Source organism: Haliotis cracherodii, unplaced genomic scaffold (genome assembly GCF_022045235.1).
Source record: "Haliotis cracherodii isolate W230 unplaced genomic scaffold, xgHalCrac1.p SCAF_22, whole genome shotgun sequence".
Classification (NCBI taxonomy): domain Eukaryota; kingdom Metazoa; phylum Mollusca; class Gastropoda; order Lepetellida; family Haliotidae; genus Haliotis; species Haliotis cracherodii.
The window spans coordinates 10324558-10338097 of NW_027266278.1; positions in this window are offsets into that span (position 1 = coordinate 10324558).

The window sequence follows — 13540 nt, forward strand, 5'->3', positions numbered from 1 at the left end:
GGCAATTAGTGATCCGATCTATGGTTCAATGGTGGTTGAATATGTTTTTTTTTTCACTTTTGACAGGCAATGAGGACAGTGCAGTTGAAAGGCTGGATAAGGTGTGGGAAGGAACTACTGCGGATGCTTGAAAGGCTCCTGGAAAGATAAGCAAACGGTATGAACGAAGGATTAAAGTATGAAGACATTTTCAATATATTGCGACGTCTTGATAAATATGATAATTTAATATGGTTTTGGTCACTACATATATTCATATCATATGTTAGTGTGTAAGGGTTGTTATTCAGCATAATGTCCATTTGTTGTCATCTGTGATTTATTCACACACTGATACATGGCATATACAATGTATACCCAATGTAGGTAGTTAGAATAGGTTCACACCAGCCTAGGCTTGTCGTAAGAGGAGACTTAGTGTACCCGGTGGTCAGAGTTAGTGACTCTGTTGATGCATGACATCATGTCACAATTGCATAGTTCGATACCCGTTGTGTAAATCACTGGATTGTCCGGTTTATTGCATGTCATCGTATCACGACAGGATTGGTTGTGTGGTTGGCGATTATTTATATGATACCATTGAATAGATATAATGTTGAGTGTGGCATTAAGTGAGTGAGTGAGTGAGTGAGTTGTTTTTAACGCCGCATTTAACAGTATTCCAGTTATATCCTGGCGTGTCAGCTTAATGTGGGAGGAAAGCCCGAAGTGATGCAGGTCTCGGACATCTATGTATGCCTATGTATGTATGTACGTGCATACTCGTCGTAGGGATCACGCATTTAGATTATGGTGATTAAAACTATTTATCTAAATGAGTAACTACCTACATTGAAAGTGTTAAAGTCTAACATTGTTGAACTGTGCAAATGTGAGAAGTGTTGTTGCAACAATGCCAACAGAGCCCAAATAAAGAAGGTTATAGCCATGTTTCCCTCTGAATTATCCCTCCTATCAGTAGAGCAATATTGCGGCCTGGTCTAACCTCGCAAAGACATCATTTAATCTGTCAGGCATAAAAGGGCTATAATTCCAGTTCTTATTTGACTTTATATCGGTTTGATGGTGATTTACCCTGCAGTATCTAGGTTAAGATACTGGGTTGATATAAGGGCTGTATTGTCCAAGGACGTAAGACTAATTTGGAACATAGTTATGCTAGATTGCTATCTTCTCTCCGAATGTGCCCTGGATGTCAAGCACAGACGTATTATTCCGGAATAATTATAACAGGATAAGAAATATGCATTTATCTGAGAACCACAGAAAAGGGTTGATCAAGAAATTATGACACGAGGGATGGGTTTAGAATCTGGATCTATAGTCAGGTTGAACATATTATGTCTCGTGTGATGGATTTAGAATGTGGATCTATATATTAGGTTGAAGATGGTATGCATCGATTGATTGGTTCAGTCTGACTCTTTGTTTTGACTGAAGAAGTAATGCCTCGAGTGGTTGGTTTAGAGACTGACTCAATGCTTAGGGTGAAGAGGTGATGCCTGTCAGACGTATACCACTTTGGTGAGACTCACGAGCACGAGTATGGTGCTGACAAACCTAGACATAATCAGGATGAGACAATAAGAAAACGGAACTGTATAATGTGGTCGAAGACACGAAAAATTCAGCTATTCGCTCCTCATGAGACGTCAGTGTAACAGCCTATTCAACGTAACGCTTTTGTTTTGTTTTGTTTTTGTTTTTTTCCTATGACCAAGCTGGGTTTAACTGTGCTGGATGACAGACAAAGTCTATGATCCCTTTTGGTGTTTTTTTAATAGTCTGTACCCAAGTTGAAGTAAGTGTTTCCAAAATGAATACTAAGATGTACATCGGCTGAAATAGGTCTTTACAAACGGTTTTATTTTCATAACATAATTCTTCTGTGGTAATTAAAAATAATTCAAAGAATCACAATCAGTCTTACCCGCATAACTATTCTTAATATATTTCACTTTTCTTGTACTCGAACAGCATGGCGTTTCATAAATGATTCTAAATTTGCCACCAATTCTGCCGGTAGCTATGAAACAAAGGAAATCATAATTTGGAAATATCAAATATTTGTATTGGAGTATACAAAGAAATATAAGGTTTCTTTGCTTGTTTTTAATTATCATAATTTGACATGTACACTTATGTTAAAAATATAAGAATGCATTTTATTAGGGTTTGTTCTTGCACCATATTCACCTCTAAACGTAAAATCAGAAGCATCAGCTAGCTGTACGACCTAAGTACACGCACGTTCGATATTTACTTCTCCAAACACTAGCATCCCATTTGTAAACAAACACCATTACATCAATATTTGCATCAATTTATTTTAAATGATTGCATTACTGTTTTAGAAATGATTTTTGACCAGTCCATATTAACACACCTATCAGACGAGCTACAGAGTGTTTGTTTTATGGTCTGTGTTTGGTGAGCGTGAGTTCTAGACTCTAGACTGATGGATATAGCTCGGGTATTTAGCGTTTAATGTCAACCTCTTACAGAACAAATTTATCATTTTAATCGATTCTGATTGATTTTTTTATCGAAGTAGAGGGGTAATCATCACACAGACAGGTAAAATACGGTATTTGTGTTGAGAGCTATTTCAACAAATACTCAAGATGGTAAAACCGATAATATCGGCGGTGTCAGTGTTAATTGTGTTCATATTCGTGCACCCTGTGACATTATTTCATAAATTTTTAACTATGGTTAATATATATGCTGAAAGCTGTTTAATATATGTGATATTGCCATGACATTAACTTCGTCGTACTTGATGACAGACGTTGAGAACGGCGTCACTGTAATTACTGTTGTCTTAGTAAAATGTTTGGCCCTGAAGTCAATGACCCAAATGATGCTACCACTACCCCTCCCTCTTAGATTGAAATTCCCATTAAATTATGTATTAAAGATTGGCAATCCATAGATAAAAAATAATTTTGATTTTAGTCTGAAGCAGTCTTGATTTGGACCAGGTGAAAAATGAGCCGGGCGTGATTATCGCTATCATGAACGACAAAATATCTTAATGACCTTAATAATTACCAATGAGACAGCGTCTCGCCTACCACGTCATCTGTATTTACTGAGTGCTTGCGACTAGATGCTATTGGATGATATATTATATATGTTGATATTTAGATTATTAGTAGAAATATACCAAATTGTAATCAAATTTGTTGTAATGAAGGTGCGATTTGTAAAACTACACGGAAACAAATTAAAATCATGTTTAACAAAACATTTTTATCAAACTAGTCAGATCAAAAATTCCGTTTCGATTTAAACGGTTTTAGACGGAAAACGGTTAAAATAGCTTCACATAACAAATAAGTCATAACTGACTCAAACCACTCGTGGTTCGACTTCTCCAAATCAATCAACCAGAATCTTGGTTCAATTCATTGAAATATTGAATACAACAAATATGTCTAAACCTCATCTGTTCGCCATTGATAATTACAATAACCTTTTCTGAAAGTCTCAGGCATCGGGAAGATTCAATTACTGTGCGGCTGATTGGGGTCTTGGATGTTGCAGCCAATCAATCCCGCGGACGTACAACACAAACACGTAACGATGGCATTTGTCCTTGTACGGGGCACAGGTTTGTTCAGTGCGAGTCAGTTCTTGTGCACTGTGCAGCAGCAAATCCGCTTAGAGAAACAGCAACTACTGTAACCGTATATGACGATGCGGAACGAATCACTCACAGACACTTTTTACTTCATTCGATTCTGATCTTCACAGTGCAAAACCGCTCTTGAATACGGGGCGTTGATCCGGATGATATCAAGATGATATTTCAATAACGTGTTAGGAATGTTCCTCTATATTATGAGTGTGTGTGTTTGTGCGTGCGTGTGTTTATGCGTGCGTGTGTGCGTGCGTGCATCATATATGTGTATATCACTGACATAGCCTCAGGGTCTTCCGGTCGTTGATGAGTCTTGTTGACTCGGCCACACCACATACTTTATCACTGGTTATGAATTATGCCATTGTGTTGTACTTTGTCATTTATTGTGATGTACCTCGTTGTGTTGTAATTTATCTTTGCTTGTGATGTACGCCATTGTGTTGTGCTTTTTTATAGGTTGTGATGTACGCTGTTCTGTTGTACTTTATCATTGGTTGTGAATTACGTCATGGTATTGTACTTCATCATTGGTTGTGAATTACGTCATGGTTTTGTACTTTATCATTGATTGTGATGTACGCCATTGTGTTGTACTTTATCATTTGTTGTGATGTTCGTCATTGTGATGTACTTTATCTTTGGTTGTGACGACCCTCGCTGTATCGTACTTTATTCTTGCTTTTGATGTACCTCGTTGTGTACTGTATCAATGGTTGTGATATACATCGTTGTGTAGTACTTTATCTTTTAGTTGTGATGTACATCGTTGTGTTGTACTTTATCATTGGTTGTCACGACCCTCGACGTATAGTACTTTATCTTTTAGTTGTGATGTACATCGTTGTGTAGTACTTTATCATTGGTTGTGATGTACATCGTTGTGTTGTACTTTATCATTGGTTGTGACGTACATCGTTGTGTAGTACTTTATCATTGGTTGTGATCACCTCGTTGTGTAGTACTTTATCGTTGGTTGTGATCACCTCGTTGTGTTGTACTTTATCATTGGTTGTGATGTACATCGTTGTGTAGTTCTGTATCGTTGGTTGTGATGAACATCGTTATGTAGTAATAACTGTTCTTTATCATTGGTTGTGATGTACATCGGTGAGTAGTACTTTATCATTGGTTGTGATGTACCTTCGTGTGTTGTGTTTTATCATTTTAAAAAGGCTCTAGTGCTAAAAGGCAGGTGCTAAATACGCCGAATAAATATTAGGGTTTTATTTTATTTTACAAGCTTATTTGTACGAGGTAATAAAAGAAGCAATGAATTCTAGCAATCATATACAATCTTTTCTTTCTATTTTTTGTGTTACTATATGTCTTTGCACTACATACTTAATGAGACAAAGCGGGGACCATATATCTATATTTGGCCTTTGGACAAGCAGGTTCTTGATCTGCCTCCATTTGTCAAGGTAATGTTTAAAATTCTTGTTTTCGTTTTCTTCTACTCCACAGTGAGCTATATCACAGCTGTGTCATGTCGGCCTGCAAATAATGGAGTCTGAGCCAGACAGACCAGTGGTTGATAGCATGAGAAACGTCATGCCAAACGGGGGGTAAACTTTCATGACATGTCGTGTCACACGGGGTGTTTCGTTGGTGTGTACACTTGGGCTACAGACATCAACTTCGTTCCTTAAGTGAAGTAACACAGTCCATTTAAAGGTACTTGTGTGTATTGCGTGACGACCCGAGTTCTTCGTCCTGCACAGTCTATTTCCGTCCTATTACTTTTTTCTTCCTTCCCCTATGAGACAAAATAGTGCGAAATAGAAGACATTTATGGAAGTTGTCGCCACAGTTGGGGCAGCCCAGCTGTGCCACCAGCCATAGGAAGGAGCTGTGGTTCTTTGACAAGGGCATTGAACTGTCTCTAAGACAGATATAATGAGAGCTCCCCACAGCGCAAAGACCGATCACGTCCAGGAATGTGTTACATCGTGGTTAGAAAGTAATCAGTGACGAGAATAAAATAAACTGAAAGGTCGCTGGAAGGATTTAAATTGGAGCTGTTTTGAAAGTGATATTTTTACTTATTGTGAAGACGTTCTGTAGACTTAATTATCTCAACATATAATAAGGAAATGCTTGGTTTTCAATTGGTGATGAACAGAATACCACTGTAGTGATGGAGGCGTTAGCTCGTCCCCGGTTCGATTCCCAAATCAATACGATGGGCGAAGACCATTCAGAGTATCCGTCATATTGCTTTCAAATGCGAAAGGCGATGTGAAAACCAGATTCACTTGCCAACTGCTATTATCCCTGTTCGTTAGTCCGTAATGTGTAGATCCTGACGAAACGGTATAGCCCGGTCTTGCATCACTTACATCACCTCTATACATTCACGTGGATGTATTGTGACGTTGTTAATCTGGACTGTCAGAGATGCGCTCGCAACTTCCACAATCCCGCATCGTCCTGTGAATGGATCGATGATGGAGTAACGAGAACGAAGTCAGTTCACATTTGACATTGACTGTCTGTCAAGGAGTATACACATATTTTAACATTGTTAGAGCCTGTCACGTGATAGTTGCATATTTGATGAACTGTTCATCGATCAAGGCAAATGACCAGGATAGTACTAAACACATACATAACAGGAGGCACTTAAAATTGAAAATTGAATAAAATATTGTTAAATATCAGAGTTTCGGCCGGTATTGAAGCACGAATGGCGGAATAGTGAGTTGGGATCAAGTGATGTGAGGTGAGGTTAACATCGTGTTTATGACTGTTGCACTCACATAGCGATGACGCGCTTGCTCGTGTAAGTTTTTGTGTGTGTGGCTGCTTGGACTAAGCCGGACTTCTGCCGGTTTTAAAGTGCTAGCCCACTAAGATACCATGCCGCAGTTTAACATGGATATCCCTCTCAGACACATATATCGCCTTAATGCCGAGCGCCAGGCAGAGTAACAACATGTACCATCTTTTGGCAATACATGGCTAGGGATCGAACTCCGGACCTTTCGCTCTCTTGACTCCAGTATCCAATACACCACAGTGGGGTTCTCGTACACTATTGCTGATGTGTAACTATTTTTAAGAACTGCTGCATTGAACTCAGTCTGTCTAGGTACAAATGCACTGTAGCCGGCGGAGTCGGGATTGAAGAGAACGTCTTATGTCATCACTGATATCGTGTCACCGGCACGTGTTCCTCAGAAACAAGCACGCGTGTTGTTGGTGACAGTGTCGTTACTGGAGCGATGTAAGCGGTCATGGGTTGACACTGTGTTGTAACAACTGTATCCAGGTTAATGCATCCTTGGAAACATTGTTATGTTGTGTTGATTGCCCCACCACAGAGTGGTGGATATTGTGGGTATATAGTCGGATGCAACGAGGAATACATCACAAAACTGCATGGCGTTGATTAAAAACCTCTCTCATTGATTTGTTGGCCTATTTGTGTAATAGGCAAAACCCTTAAAGAATTACAAATTTGAGAAACACTCTCAAAAAAGAAACGCACATGTAGATTTTTAGTAAATTTATTGTACCTAATAAAGTCGATATATTTAATTTAATATCATTGATTCAAATATGAAATTTAGGAGCTCGATAGTCACATGTTTTCGTGGTACATAGGCATTGAAAACTGTTCATTGTCATGTCACATAAGGCCACAAGGTGGCGCTAATCTCAGTTTCTCGTGTGACCGCCCCGGGCAGCAATCTCGGCTCTGCATCTCCTCGGCACTGATTGGATAAGTGTACGAATTCTGTCCTGCAGAATTCTGCGCCATTCAGCTTGTAACGCGTTTGCCAGTTGTGGGAGTGTCTGCGGCGTGTTCTGACGTTGATGCACACGTCGATCGAGTTCATCCAAGAGGTGTTCGATTGGGTTGAGATCTGGAGATCTCGACGGCCAGAGCAAGGTGTTGATGTTGGCATTATGAAGGTAGTCTGCCGTTACACGTGCTGTGTGCGGTGGAGCGTTGTCCTGTTGAAATAGCTCCCTCTGGCGGTCAATAGTTGGAAGAAGCTTAGGTTAAAGAATTTGATTCATGTAGCGATTAGCTGTCAATTGTCTCTGAACCACAACCAAGTCATTTCGTGGTGTAGGATATGGCCCTCCATGACACACCATGACACTACCGCCACCGAATTTGTCGAATTCACATACACAATGTGGAGCAAAACGTTCATTTCGACGACGGGAAACACGTTGTCTTCCATCTCACCGGTGAAGAAGAAATCGTGATTCATCGCCAAACCACACTCGTCTTCAATTTCTCAAATTCAAAGGCAGTAAGGTATGGCACCAACGCACGCGCCGCTGTCGATGGATCTGTTGCAAAAAACGAGACGAAAACTGGTCTTTTGGGTCGTATTCCAGCCTGAATGGTTCCTGACAGTGTGGTCCGATATCCTCCTCAAACCAGGGGTGCGTCCTGCAGTCTCCGTAGCTGTGGGATTGCCACGACGTAGGTGGAACAGTCGAATGTAGCGATCCTGTACGGAGGTGGTAACTTTGGTCGGCCGGTTTGCGGACGGTCTGCAGTGGAATTGAACTGAGTGTATCGGTCACAAAGGCGGCAAATAGTGTTGTGGTGGACGTTGCAGTGGCGTGCAACAGAAGACTGCGATTCCCCTCTTTGGATACGTCCTATGGCATTGTTCGAGTCTCGGCATTTTCGAACTTGAAAAATGCTGCCAAATGAATGACAAATTATTGGTTTATGCATGTATTTTTATAGCCACTACCACGAGATACGAATGTCATAACTTGCACGTGCATTTTACTTTACTGTTTGCCTCCATTGCATTTTTGAACAAGTGTGAAAACAATGCTGTTTAAGACATTGCAAATCGACAATGGGAGCGTTTTGATGCACCGTGTGTCGAATAACATATATCTAATTTATATACCGGATTTTTTGTGTAGTCAATGAACCTGTGCGTTTCCTTTTTTGAAGAGTGTATCTGACATGTTTTCGAAAGATTATTGAAAATCGTATGTCAACTTAAATTTAAATTAAAGAAGAACACACAGTCATACCGAGTGGTGTGTTTGTTTGTTGTTTTAGGCCGCCCAATATGTAACGGCGGCCTGAAAATAATCGAATCTGGACCAGACAAAGCAAGCGTTTGTTCTATGGGCAACGAATCAAGCCGTCGGGGTACGATGACACGCTATCAACCAGTTCACCGAGCCTGACCACCCGATCCATTAGGTCGCAGTTTACAACCAGCATAGGATGGTGGGGACAAGACACTGCTTGGCGTTCCCGAAGTATCACAACAAATTAAATTCATGTGTGAGGAAAGATCTATTAGACACAAGCAATCAATGGTGAAGGCACCCATAATCTCAGTCAAGGTGTTGAACTGGAAACACCCAAAAAGGATCATTTTGGATTCAAGATAAGACCAGCAGATCGTGGCACGGCTAAGGGGCGCCACTCTGCATAATTCTGGTATCAAAGCCCAGGATTTTCTTCACAAATTCCACGCTTACATGTGCAGCATTGAGCGCGCTTTTTGAAAGACACATTTATGGGCACTGCCTGACCAATGATCTACTTTAACAGTTGGAAAATGAATTCAGATTTTAAGCTTTAGTTAAGTAATGATTTTCGATGACTGAGGTTCTGTGATTTTTACAATAAAACTAATAGAACGTGTCAATTCCAGGAAATTAGGTATTCAAGGCGCCAGTATCTCCAAGTTTGTCAATAACAAGAAATTGCAACCTTCCCAACAGCATTTTGGCTCCATCGATTTCAAATTCCGCTAATGTTCTTTTTCTGCTTAATGGAATTATTGTCCATTTCATTGCCGCTAAGATGGGCGCAGTGATTGATTTCCTATGATACGTGCCTTCCGTTCTGCTACATCTTCGATTTTATAATTGGGTGTTGATCATCTCCCCGACTTTTTGCTGCCGTCAGTTCATTTGAATTAATTAATGTTGCTCCTGGTGCAAGGCTGTCGATTCCTGGTGAAAACTTAACGATGTAAATGTAATTAAGTGTATTGTATAGATGCTGGAATAACAGCTGTAGAAGCTGAAGTAACTTTTCAACTTCTCCCATTGAATGGCTACGTCTGCTTTTGATGGTATTTCGGAATAGATTTTAAATGGTAATGTGTTTCGTGGTTTACAAAACAGACATAAATAACATTTGTATTGATATTCACAACATCTCCAAATATCTCGACATCTCACGTTTTTGCAAGTAGATTTATATTCTAAATCTGGACAAAAAGGGGGCGGTAGGGTAGCCCAGTGGTTAAAGCGTTCACACATCTCGCCAAATGCCCGGGTTCAAAATGGTCCTCAACAACCTAGGCTTGTCACAAGAAACGGCTTAATGGATCGGGTGTCCAGGCTCGGAGAATTGCTTGATTAGGTGTCATCGTTGTTTGTTCACAATATCAATCACTGGATTTTCTGGTCCTGATTATTTACAGGCCGACGTCATATAGCTTGAATATTGCGACGTCAAACAACAACAAAACACATTGTGCCGTGGGCTGCACATACAACACTTAAACCATCCTAACTCTCATATACAAAATGCCAACAAGTGGCCTGTCCTGGTGACAATTAAAATACCCTGACTCTCCTATACAATATACAAACTGAGACCTCCCCTTATATCACTTAAACTATTCCAACCATTCTAACTTCCCCATACCATATACCAACTGAGACCTGCCCAGATAACACTTAAACCATTCCGATCATTCTGACCTCTCCTATACAATATACCAACTATTGACCTGCACAGATAACACTTAAACCATTCCATCCATTCTAACTTTCCCATACCATATACCAACTGAGACCTGCCCAGTTAACACTTAAACCATTCCAACCATTCTAACTCTCCCATACAATATACCAACTAGCGGCCTATCACATGACAATTAATATGACTTTCCCATACACTATACAAAGTGACAATTATAGCATTCTGACCCCCATATACACTATACCAACTAGTTACTTGCCCGGGTGACGATTAAACCATTCTGACCCCCATATACACTATACCAACTAGTGACCTGCCCAGGTGACAATTAAACCATTCTGACCCACATATACACTATACCAACTAGTGACCTGCCCAGGTGACAATTAAACCATTTTGACCCACATATACACTATACCAACTAGTGACCTGCCCAGGTGACAATTAAACCATTCTGACCCACATATACACTATACCAACTAGTGACCTGCCCAGGTGACAATTAAACCATTCTGACCCAGATATACACTATACCAACTAGTTACCTGCCCGGGTGACGATTAAACCATTTTGACCCTCATATACACTATACCAACCAATGACCTGCCCAGGTAGCAATTAAACCATTCTGGCCCACATACATGTATACACTATACCAACTAGTGAAGTGCCCAGGTGGCAATTAAACCATTCTGACCCACATATACACAATACCAACAAGTGACCTGCCCAGATGACAATTAAACCATTCTGGCTATCACAATACACCAACTAGTGGTGTTACTGCCGTCACCGTCAGTGCTGGTTTCACCTTAACTGGTTCAACTGTTGGGTTGCGAAGCAAGGTTGGCACTTATATCTCGGGTTTACTGGCTTAGGTTGACAGGAGCCCAGTCAATGTTTCTCCATCCTCCACACACCACAACGACCAGACAAGCTAGAATGACACGCGCTGTCAGTTGAACTATGGTCGTGACGTCCACCGCTACTTTATCGCGTCCATGGCTTTAATCGAACGCTCTCCGGGGGACAAGCCGACTATTTTCACACCTGGCCTTTTTCCAAGATTCATGCCAAGCTTCTTTACTATTTGCAGATGGCATTCAATCAATCAATCAAGTTATTTTCTAGAAACCACCAGTGATTGTGTAAACGAAGTGACGATCATCGTGGATGACACTACGCGTCGTATTATAAACAACACGTTTTACGCGTTTTAAGACAGACGGGTCTTGTTTTGTGAACATAGACACACCCATCTGGTTACCTTCAAAGTAAACACCTTCGATGAACACTTTCAAATGGCACTTGCGTTTTAAATATCCTGGACGATACAAACAAGCAGACGCTGCAATGAAAGGGATATCTTCGAAGGCCATGACGTCTCTGACACTTATGGACACTTTCAGCCTCCATGCCAACGGGAACCCGTCATTGAAGTAAATATTTCACTCTCGGAAGGTCACATGCAAGCCTACAGTGATTCATGCTCACTCACTCACTCACTCACTCACTCACTCACTCACTCACTCGCTCGCCCCCTCCCTCCTTCTCCCTCCCCCCTCCCTCCCTCCACCCAACAACTCAACCACCCACCCATCCACATATCCACCCATCAACCCACCCACCCACCCAACCACCCACTCACTCACTCACTCACCCCTGCGACGGGACCCCTGCGAAACTCGCCTTGACATACAGCAAGTGACCCATCACAGGACATGCACCATGTCAATAATCATGGCATAGTTATTATCATTACAGTAATTATCTCTTGCTAAAAGCGATAATACCTAATCTCTTACCGGCTCACATGAAACGCTCTACATGAGTTCCAGGTTGCATACTGTATTGTTCGCACAGCGATGTGAGTTACAGTGGGCGTATCAACAGACCTGTGGAATTGCCTACCTCATCAAACTATCATTAAATTATCATATGATGAAAAGCATGTCCCGAGAACCGGGTTGGTGTTTGATCAATCTAATCTATCAGTTCGCTTGTACGATAATTAGTCAGTCAATATTGCCTTTTCTAGAGTGAAGTTTAACCAATGGTCGATAACTTATGCATTAACAACATAGCTTCGCTAACGGAACTAATTGATCGGAAACAAATTGAAAATGAAAATATAATTCGCCTGTGGACATTTTGACCAGGCAGGTTAGTGTAGCGAAATGAGGCTTGATCAGTCACGGGACGCCCTGATCAAAGTACTGGCCGATGTGAGCATCCATGCCAACGTTTCTTCAAAGCTGTGGTTCACTCTTTCAAGATAATCGTGTTCCAGATTGTGTACATGGGACCTTCTTTCACCAAATTATAATAATATAGAGTCCTTTGTACGATTCCGACTATTTCCTCAGCATGTGTTTGTGAATCGCTGTCAAATAGTGATAAAATCAGGTTTTATGAAAATGGAAGCGTATCCTGCCCCAACGGTGTCACCCGTCACAAACACATGCAAAGGAAGGCCAGTTGTTCATGTGAACATATGGTACAAGTCAAAGTTAGAAATTGCATCTGACATCATCGATGTAATGGGTCAAATTTGAATATGTCCTCCACATAAATTTTGAAAGCATTTTGAACGACCTTGGATGTTGTAAACCTGATCAAACAACTTTTGAGGAAGAGACGTATTACTGTTTTTGAAAACCACGACCACGACACGTTTGCTTCTTAATACAAAGTAAGGCTACAGTTACTGGCATAATTTTATTTAGCTTATCAGGCATACAAGTGAACAAAAACATCTGCTTTCAGACGGTTTGCTTTAAGATCAGTGGCCTAGCCGGGGATTGGGTGTGTGTGTGTGTGTGTGTGTGTGTGGGGGGGGAGAATAGTTTTATTTGAATCATGAAAATACAAGTTGGGGACAAGTGATACTTACAAACATTTGCTCCCCCTGTCTAAAACTTTTAACTACGGCCTAGAAGATGTATTATATGTGCAGGAGTTTATACTATCGAGATCGATCATAGTAATATATCGGTATCAAAGGCAGGTTATGGAAATGGCCGGTCGAACGAGTGTTTTATAAATAACATAATTATCAGGTGAAAGTGCAATTGAATAAGATACTTGAATGTTTGATTTGCAAAACATATTTCGATTTTGAATCACGTCAGTTGAGTATTACATTACATGAGAAAAACACTGGATTGAAA